Source organism: Eumetopias jubatus, unplaced genomic scaffold (genome assembly GCF_037043125.1).
Source record: "Eumetopias jubatus isolate StellerSeaLion01/CBP00866 unplaced genomic scaffold, mEumJub1_p1.0 scaffold_10, whole genome shotgun sequence".
NCBI lineage: Eukaryota > Metazoa > Chordata > Mammalia > Carnivora > Otariidae > Eumetopias > Eumetopias jubatus.
In genome coordinates this window covers 97,962,408-97,971,766 of record NW_028274816.1, presented here as the reverse complement: position 1 = coordinate 97,971,766, position 9,359 = coordinate 97,962,408, and the positions used below count along the sequence as shown (strand labels likewise).

Genomic DNA, 9,359 nt, shown 5'->3' with positions numbered 1-9,359 from the left:
ACGGAGCACCAGCTTCTTCCCAAACCCAGAGCGGGGAACCTAGCCTCTCTCCCAAGGGCGGAGACCTCTTAGACAAGACAAAGACTCCAGCCACGGTAGGAGACCTGAAGTGCGCGTGCTCCATGGAACGCGCATGCGCGTAGCGGCGAGCGCCGTGGCTCGAGGTGTCGAGGGAGGGGAGTCAGGAGAAGGGAAGCGTCGAAAGGAGGGAGCCAGGAGGCTGGGGCGGGCCGAGTGGTGGGGTGCTCGCGCGCGCCCACTAGTGGCCGGAGGAGAAAACGTCCGCGAAGGCCTCGCTGCCCACCCCTCCCTTGGGGAGGCTCGCGCTCCCGCTGCTCGCGCCTGCGCCGCCCGCCGGCCTCGGGAGCGCGCCCTCTCGCTGGTGCACGCGCTCGCAATCTCCGCCACCCACCAGCTCCCGCACCAGCAGCCGCGCCGCCGCCGCCGCCCACCTTCTGCCGCCGCCGCCACAGCCACTTTCTCCTCTCTTTCCTCTACTGTCCTCGCCCTCTGTCGACTATAAGGTAAGCGCGAGGTTCCTAAATCTGCCTCCTCGTCCGCCCCCTTGCACCCCCAGGCTGCCGCCCCTTGTCCCCTGCCTCAGAGATGGGTTTCATGAGGTAAGCATAGGTCGGGGGCAACGGCTGGGGCCCCTCCCTGCGCCCTGTGCGCTCCGGGGCTGGGACTAGGGCGGCTTGGAAAGGCACCCATGCAGGGATCCGCGCGCGCGCGCGCGCGCGTTTGTGTGTGTGTGTGTGTGTGTGTGTGTGTGTGTGTGTGTTAGGGGGTGTCCTTAAAGACCCGCTTCGCGCGGACCCGGGCAGAGGTTGTGCCCGAAGGGTGGGGCGCGGATGGCGGTGACCTGGGGGAAGGGGCTGCTGTGCACTCTCGATCGTCACCTTTTGCCGCAATGGGCGTGCGTCTATGTGTGTGTGTTGGGGGGTGTCCAATGACGACCCCCGAAACCGAACCTGTAATCCTATTTCTCTGCTTTGGTTGGCCATAAGCCCTTCAGGAAGGTATGGATCCGGTTCTAGAAAAGATGAACCCTGCCTGCCCCTCCCTACACCTCCCCGGCAGCAATTCCAGTGGGGCTTTCACTGCCCCTGATTTAAGGCGGTGGCCCACCCCCTCCCCGTTTTCCTCCTTCAGAAACCCACAGGGGACATTTGGGGGCTGGGAGTGGAATCGAGGAGATGGGGAGGGGTCCAGGCGCTGTCACTTTAGTTGCCCTTCCCCCTGCGCGCGCCTGGCACCGAGACGCGAGCAGCGCCGTGCCCGAGAGAAGGTAGTGCGCGGATACCGATGTTGAGGCTCCGAAAGACGAAAAGGCTGGAGTCACCTGGCCTTGCAATGTGGAAGGACTCGGCAGCGGCGGATCCCCGCTCGCTGGCGCTCACAGCCGCAGCCGCGCACAGACAGGCGCGGGGGCTGCAGGTGCATTTCGGGGCGGGCCCCTTTCTCTGCGCTCTGCGCCTGGCGTCCGGCGTGTGCGCTCCCTGCCGGAGGCGCAGGGCTGGCGCGCAAGGCTCGCCCCTCACTGCGGCAGTGGGTGTGGACCCGGGTGGGCAAGGAAGGGGAGGGTAGGCTCTGCCTCCTCCCACTCCCACCCCTGCTTTTTTTTCCCTTCTAAACGCGAGGTGCCATCTTTTTGCGGCGTGTCACGTCTTTACTGTACCGTGCCAAGCCGGGTGGCTAGGCTTTGGAGGACCGGGCGGGGACTGTAATTAAGTGTGTGTGTGTGGGGGGGGGAGTAATCAACGCTGAAATCTTGGTATTTTGCTGCTGTGGGCTTGAGCCCTGGGGGCGTTCACCCGGAATCTTTCTCGGGGGCTAGATGCTTTGTTTGTAGGGCTTACGTGATCTGCGCTGCCAGCCCTGGTTTTTTTTGGCTGTTATCTATGAGAGGTTTAACCTAGGCCCCCGCCCCTCCCCCTATTTTCCGACCCTCATTTTCGAGCCCTCCGTTAGATCTCGGGCTGGCTGGGGTCAAGGAACCCCGGTCACAGCCCTGGGGGCACGGATGGAATGGGCGTGACCCCCTCGACCCCCTCCCGGAGCCGGGCGGCGCGCCAGGAAAAGTCCGCGGGGCCGAAGGGCTGGGATTTAAGGTCTCTGCGCGCTGTGCGGGTGGCCGCAGAGGGAGGAAGACCCTCCCTACACCCCGAGAGGCCTGGGGACCACCTCCCACGGGCTGCCCACCAAGGGTCACCAGCGACCCCTGGGAGGTGGCGGGGACAGCGCACAGGCGGAGCCCCTCATCGCTTCATGCCCTGTTGCTTCGCGGGGCAGGAGAATGTAAGGGGGCAAGAGGGTTCCTCCTGTGCTTCGGGCCACACCCATTTTTCCTGAGATGACCGGGGGGGGGGGGGCGCGGAGAGGATGTTGCTATGGAAACCACACGCGTCCCAAGAACTGACCTCAGGGCTTTGCCCTGCCCCTTCCCAGCCAAGATTGAGAACCCTAGGGGCAGGCGAGGCCGCGGCCCCTCAGTCTTTACCAGGCCGCTGGAGGGAGACCCCCTCACCTCAACCCTGAGCGGGTGACTCTTCATAATGGGCCTCCGGCGGCCTCAGCCACCCAGATCAGCGTCCCTCGTGTATTCTTATTATTGTGGCCGAATATCATTTTGGAAACGTACAAGATTTTAACTTGAAAGCCCGAGTACACCACCTCCCTTGGAACGGGGCCGAGAGCGGGGAAGGGGGGCATGGACCCCTGGCAAAGGAGTCCGAGCCTCGCCCTCCTGCGATGAGCCGGGTCCGCGAGGTTTTCTGGTTAATTCTATCGCTGCAGACTGATGCGGGGGCGCAGTTCCGAGAGGGATGAACATCTCTGGAACCGAATCATGCACGCGAGCCGCACAGATTGATCCGAATGTCCAGGGAATGATCCGGCTCGGGGTCGAGAGCCCGCCAGAGGCCAGGCCGAACCTTCCCGGCTGTAGCGTCGGAGGTCGGAGCCCGGGTAGTGTGGGGCCTCCCTGAAGAGTTGAGTCCGCCAAGGGTGGGGTGCAGGAGAGGTTCAAGGATCGCTTCGAGCATCTTCTCCGCTCGCCCCTCTCCACTCCCTCCACCCTAGAACTGGGCGCGGAATTCAGGTTCCAGACAGAGCGAGGGTCTCGGAGCGGTCCTGAGAACCGGTAGCCCGCGGCCACTGCTGCCCGGGGCAGACCGAGGGCGGAGGGGTCACCTCCTGTCGATGAGGGGAAAGGGAGCGTGGCGGGAGCGAGCACATTTAGCTCAATGCCGGAAACAAAGCGCAGTCCAGACGTCCGCGATTTTGCTCCATTTTGAAATGTGTTGGCGCTTTGGTGGGTCTCTCGGTCGGCATCCCGGGCGCCAGGGGATGGATCTTCGTACGCGGATTTGGAAACACCATCCCAGCTCTCCGCGCGCTTGAACTAAACGGCTTCCCCCCTCCCCCTCCCGGGATCTCGAGGGATGCAGCATTTGCGCCCATGCTCCGACGGGAAATGTCCGGGCACGGATCCGAGGGCCATCGATTCCTGTCCCCGATCCCCATCAGGCGGGAGCTCATTTACGACCCCACTTGGCCTCTGGCACCCAGGAACCTCCCGGCCCGGTCTCCAGCTGGGCTGAGTTGGGATCGATGATGGAACCTGGGAGAGCAACTGCGGGGCCTGGCTCTCCAGGCCACTTCTCCTGTGTGCTCAGGTTCGGCAGGATGGCTTTTTGGTCCCTTACCCCTCCAACTGACCTATCCTACAGCAGAAAAAGAAATGTCTTTCCTACCAAAATTAATGAAGGTATTATTTTGCATTTTATGATGCTGCTTAGGTTTGCTAGATAAGAATCGCTTATCTATTCCTCCATCTCCAAACCCTTCCTCTAAACAATAAATGAATTACCACCCCATCCCACTCCATCCCAGTGGCTGGTCTCGAGTGACTCCTGAAGCTAATCAATTTCTTGACCAGCAGTTGATTCTGAAACAGCTTGTGTTTACTGCAATAACCAGGCTTGGCTCTTGGGATTGCCTTTGGATAGTTTGTGGGAGAGTTTTGTTGGCTTTGCTGGGTTTGGACGAGTGACAGTCCATGTCTGTATGTGCCTGCCCCACACAGACCTCCTCTGCACCTGCCCTTGGTGGAAGGGCGTGGCTTTGAACTGGTTTCAGGTATCAGGCTCAGCATCCCTGACAGGAACAAAAGAAATGGATTATTCCCACAAACTGAAAGAAAACTTAGAATCAGTTTGACTGAGAAAGGGTCAGATATACTCCAGTTGGGGAAAGAGCCCCTTCTATTGAATAGGCGCTTTGACCCACATGCCCTTGGAGGGCAGTGCCAGCCTGAAGATGTAATAGGATTGTGGTGCCCTTTGTTTAGGCTGAATTTTCTTTCTGCCCTTTTAACATCAGTTCATGAAGCCCATTTGTTGAAAATTTTTTAAAAGTTGTGTTTTATTACAACTTCCCTCAGCATTTATGTATACGAATATGGTTTGAGTGGCTCCACAGCTGTATATGAACATATATTAACTTTCTAGTTAAACACGTGATAGTTTTCCAACTAGATATTATTCTCCTTACTCCCACCTTGAAAAAGAATCACTCAAAAACAAATAAAAACACCCCCAGAGGCTTAAAACAGTGCTAGGTATACAAATAAGTGGGTAAAATGGGAAAATGCAGGTCAAAAAGGTGGCAAAAAGAAAACAGAATGGGGGGGCTATATTCAAGGTCATGGCATCAGGAGGGTTTGGGGACAAATCCAGCCCAGTTTGTCCCCTATCAGTGTCCAACTGGCACCCAGAAAGCGGCCTGTGCCCCTTGGTACACCTCCACACCCTCCCTCCTCTGCTTCCGAGCCTTCTCCCTTCCTGGTACAGCACTCCTTGGCCCCAGAGCCCGGTCCCCACTGCTCACCCCACCCTGGTTGGCCAGAAGAGTTCAGGAGAGAGGGTGGGAAGAAAGCACACAATACCCCAGGGGAAAGAAGACCCTGCCCTGCCATCTCTGGGACTGTAGGTTCTCCTGGTGCCAGAGGTCAGAAAGATGGGGTGGGAAACCCCATTTGTTTCTGCCCCTTCCCCTTCCTCCTGCCCTGCATTTTTCATTATCCCACTTTAAAAACTGCCCCTCAATCCCTCCACATCCCCAGAAATATACACTTGATTAATCGCTCCTAACTTGCCACCCTTGCTGCTTCCATGGTGATTTGCAGGAGCCCTGACATGGAGGGGCACGCCTGAGCAGGTGAGGGGAAGAGAAGACTGCTGCCTGACCAGCTGGGCTGCTTCCGGGAGAGGACCCCAATATTCCAGCTGGGACTCTGGCTGTTTTCCTCTAAAACAGTGGTGTTCAGTCCCCAGGGCCATTGAGATGTCTAGAGATGCTTTTTTTTTTAAGTTTTTATTGATATATTTGACACACAGAGAGAGAGAGATAACACAAGCAGGGAGAGATGCAGGCAGAGGGAGAGGGAGAAGCAGACTCCCCGCTGAGCTGAGCAGGGAGCCCAACATGGGGCTCGATCCCAGGACCCTGAGATCATGACCTGAGCCGAAGGCAGATGTTTAACCAGCTGAGCCAGTTTTTCACAACTGGGGTAGGTGCAACAGGCACCTAGTTGGTAGAAGCCAGAGATGCTGCCAAACCTCCTGCAATGCACAGGACAGTCCCCCACATCAAAGAATATCCAGCCCCAAATGTCGCTCATGCCAGGGTCAGAAGCCCTGCTATAGAAACATTGTTACTTTGGCATTCCTATCATAATGGCACTTATGTTTAAGGAGTGTCTTTTAGGAGGCACTGTTCTAAGTGCTCCCCAGAGATTATCTCATTTCATCCTCCCAACAGCCCCCTTTGGTAGCAGGTGCTGTTATTATCTCTGTTACGTATGGAGAAACTGAAGTACAGAGAGGTTTAGTAACTCACTACAGGTCACACAACCAGTGAGGGGTAGAGCTGGAAGTCTGACCCTAGCTCCCTCCCCTTCTCAGCTACGTGTGGCTTTAATAGGTCTTTGTGGGCTAGCCTGGGAACCCAAGCATGATCTGTAACATTGACCCAGTGGAAGATTCAAACTCCAAAGCCACTGACTCACAAAATGAACTTTTGAAAGAGTCTGCAATTGGAGCACAACCTAAAGCTCATAATTTCTGATCTAGCCTTGACACATGGAGCAAAGGATTTAACTCAACCTCTGTGTCTCTGTTTATAAAACAAAGAGAAAATATCTCAGGGACCTTAAACCTCTTCCCCCAGACCCAGGTTTTCAAGACCGTTCTGTCATACAAAGGAACAGCTGGTTCTGATTGGCTCAGAGAAGGCTAGAAATCAAGATTGGGGGATCATGACATAGACTCAGCTATGGTCACAGTCAAATCGGTGAAGTTTTAGGGACAGCAGATACTCATCTATGGACAGTGGACAGTGCCCTCAGAGGGATCAAAGTTTTGGCACCAGCCAGTGGGACCAGCTCTGAGCCTGTGGCTGAGTTGATTTGGGTGGACATGGGAAGGGCCTCATGCAGGAATCTCAGGGCTCCCTTGGCAAAGGTGGGCCTGGAGGCTTTTCTTACTTCTTGGGGCCCAGTCTCTGCAGTAAATATTCCTTTATGCTGTGGCACAGAGGAACTGCCTGGAATCCTTCGACCCCACGACACACTGCCACTCCACCTGGGGGAAGATCGGAGGCCACTGTCATTCTGCAGCCGACCCTATGTGGGCCATCAGACATACACCATACACATCGGTCTCACCCCTATTACCTCACCAAAGGGGTTACTGTCCAACCATGTTTTCCTGTCTCTAGGCGCCATGCCCCCGCCACCTTGGCCAGGTTCCTTTCCTGCACAGATGGCCTTGGCCTGAGTGTGGGCAAGCAGTGTAAGACCATCTTGGGATGGTTTCTGAACTTTCTGGGTTCTCTGATTAGGAGACATTCTGCAGATGTGCAGCTAAAACCAGCTTCCCCAAAATACAAACTTGAATGACTTCCAGGTGGATTATCTGAATTTGTTTTTTGCTGCATTGGCATTTCAGTGGGCTCTGTACTTGCTCCAATCAGGGGCACTATTGAATGAATCCGCCCAAAATGTATTCTGTGCCTCAGCTATTCAAGGATGGTTACTGAGCATCTTGAAGGCAGACACTGTTTCTTCCTCGACAGGCCCTCTGTGCAGGGCAGTGTCTTGCAGGTAGAGGTATTAGGTTTGGCTAGTGGTTAAGGGTGTGGACTCTGATCAGACCTCCTGGGTGCAAATCCAGGGAGTGGAGTGTCTGTGGGACCCAAGCTGTGTTGTTTAGCCTCTTGGGGAGTTTGTTGTTGTCTTCACCTTGGGGTATGGCAGTACCTATCTCCCTGGTTGCTGTGGGGTTTAAAGGGGGTAAGGAGGGGATGCAGCGCTTAGCCCAGGGCATGGCACATAGTAAAATTCTTAGTGAATGGTCTCAAGGGCAGCAGCCTCTGGATCAACACTTGTGATGAATGTGCAAAGGCATCTACTGACCCTGGTGATGGATACACTTGTAACAGATAAATTGTTGCACTGACTAAAGATCAAGATAGAAGTGGGCAGCTGCCCGGTCCCCCGAAAATCCCACACACCCATGTTTAAATGTACAGACAGAGTTCTTGCCACAAGCAGGCAGAGTAACTTATTTCTGTTGTCTCCGCTTCTCTCCTCTTCCTTCCTGAAATCTGCTCCACGCCAGGAATAGACTGTGCTCTCCACACCAGCCGGAGCTGAACCGCGCCCTCCCACCATCCTGGGAATGGTGACCCGGCTTAGCTAGCGTGTTGGGTTCAGAGCTCTTACTAGCTTACTCACTGAATAAAAAGTGGGCACAGGGGCGCCTGGGTGGCTCAGTCGTTAAGCGACTGCTTTCAGCTCAGGTCATGATCCCAGGGTCCTGAGATTGAGCCCCACATCGGGCTCCCTGCTCAGCGGGAAGCCTGCTTCTCCCTCTCCCACTCCCCCTGCTTGTGTTCCCTCTCTCGCTGTGTCTCTCTCTGTCAAATAAATAAATAAAATCTTTAAAAAAAAAAGCAAGCACAGATGGAATTGGGAAAGTAATGGAAGGCAGTGGAGGAGAGGATTTACAAATGAAATAATTAAGCAGGCTGTTGAAGTTGGTAAACTGGCAAGCGGGCTTCATGGTCAAGAGAAGAGTCAAGCAGAAAATGTTAAATAAAACAAACTCAACATGTTCTGAATCCAGGAAACTCCAAGCATCCCATGAGCATGCTCATATCTGAATTACTAAATTTGGTTTAAGAAGCCTTCTTATCTATGAAATGAAGACTGAGGGTCATACTATGTTAGTTTTTAAAAAGTCATTAAATCAGAAAAATCGTTATGAAATGATACTCCTGGTGTTTGGATCAGTTGGTTGGAGTTTCTTGTCTTTTTTACCTAAGCCACACTCATAATACATTGTTTAGGAATTCAGATTTTAGCTCCTTGGAAAAAGGGCTTACACTACAGAGTAATCTGAATGCAGAATCTCTCTAGAGTTTTACTGTTTCGTTCACAGTCTTTAATATCTTGTTTGACAGTAAAAAAAAATTACTCACTTTTATGAAGTCTTTCCAAAGTGTTCAACTAGATTTTCCTAAAACCAATTAATGATTTTAAGAGTTTGCCTTTCATTTTGCACTCGAATCTCATCGGCTTGCATCTTATTTAAATTATGTGATTATGGTAACAAGTGTGACGGGCCTAGAAGGTTGGCTGTGGTAGGAGGAGGCCTTGGCTGTGGACATCGGGTCCTTTGGACCCAGCCTTGAATATTTACAGTCCTTCCTTTCTGTTTCTTACATGGTGTCAGCTGGGACAGGGCCCACTGTGGAGACTTTGGTATTAAGTGAATTGTGGGCAGTCAACTTCCCCGCCTGCCCCATCTCTTGCCTGCCTTCCAGGATGAGCTCAGCACTTTGAATTCATTCACATAAAATCCCAGGTTAAGGGGGTGTTACAAAATTCTTCCTTTAAGACCCAAAATAAATATAAATCTCATCTACTATATTAACCCTCCTTAGTGAAGAGATTTTAGATAAAGGTCCGACTATTAAAAACCATTTTGAATCAGCAAGGTAGAATTAAATCTGAAGCCATTGGAAATGAGGTTCCATTCATGGCCCTTCCTTTGGTCTTGCCCCCTCTCCTGCTCAATCTGGCATCTAAGGGCAGAGGGACGTAATTATCTCTGGTCCCAGCTGCTAGTTTGCCTACCCATTTGTGGCCCAGTTTTCTGTTCTCCCAGGAAGGCTGGCTGATGTTGTCTTCGGACTTAGTCTGCAGTCGTAGCGTAAAAAGCCCAGGGATGCACTTTCATCTTCGGGCCCTCCTCCCCCGGACGCCAAGGATATTAGAAGACCCCTGGGTGCAT

General features: G+C 53.7%; 1 protein-coding gene across 1 annotated transcript in view; it reads left to right on the top strand.

The window, feature by feature from the left end:
• Positions 1 to 437: 437 nt before the first annotated feature.
• Positions 438 to 9,359, top strand: part of MAPT (microtubule associated protein tau) — a 96,559-nt gene continuing 87,637 nt past the window's right edge. Inside the window, exon 1 of the mRNA XM_088028213.1 lies at positions 438 to 524. The gene's annotated coding sequence lies outside the window, so the exon portion shown is untranslated. The remainder of the gene's footprint in view (positions 525 to 9,359) is intronic.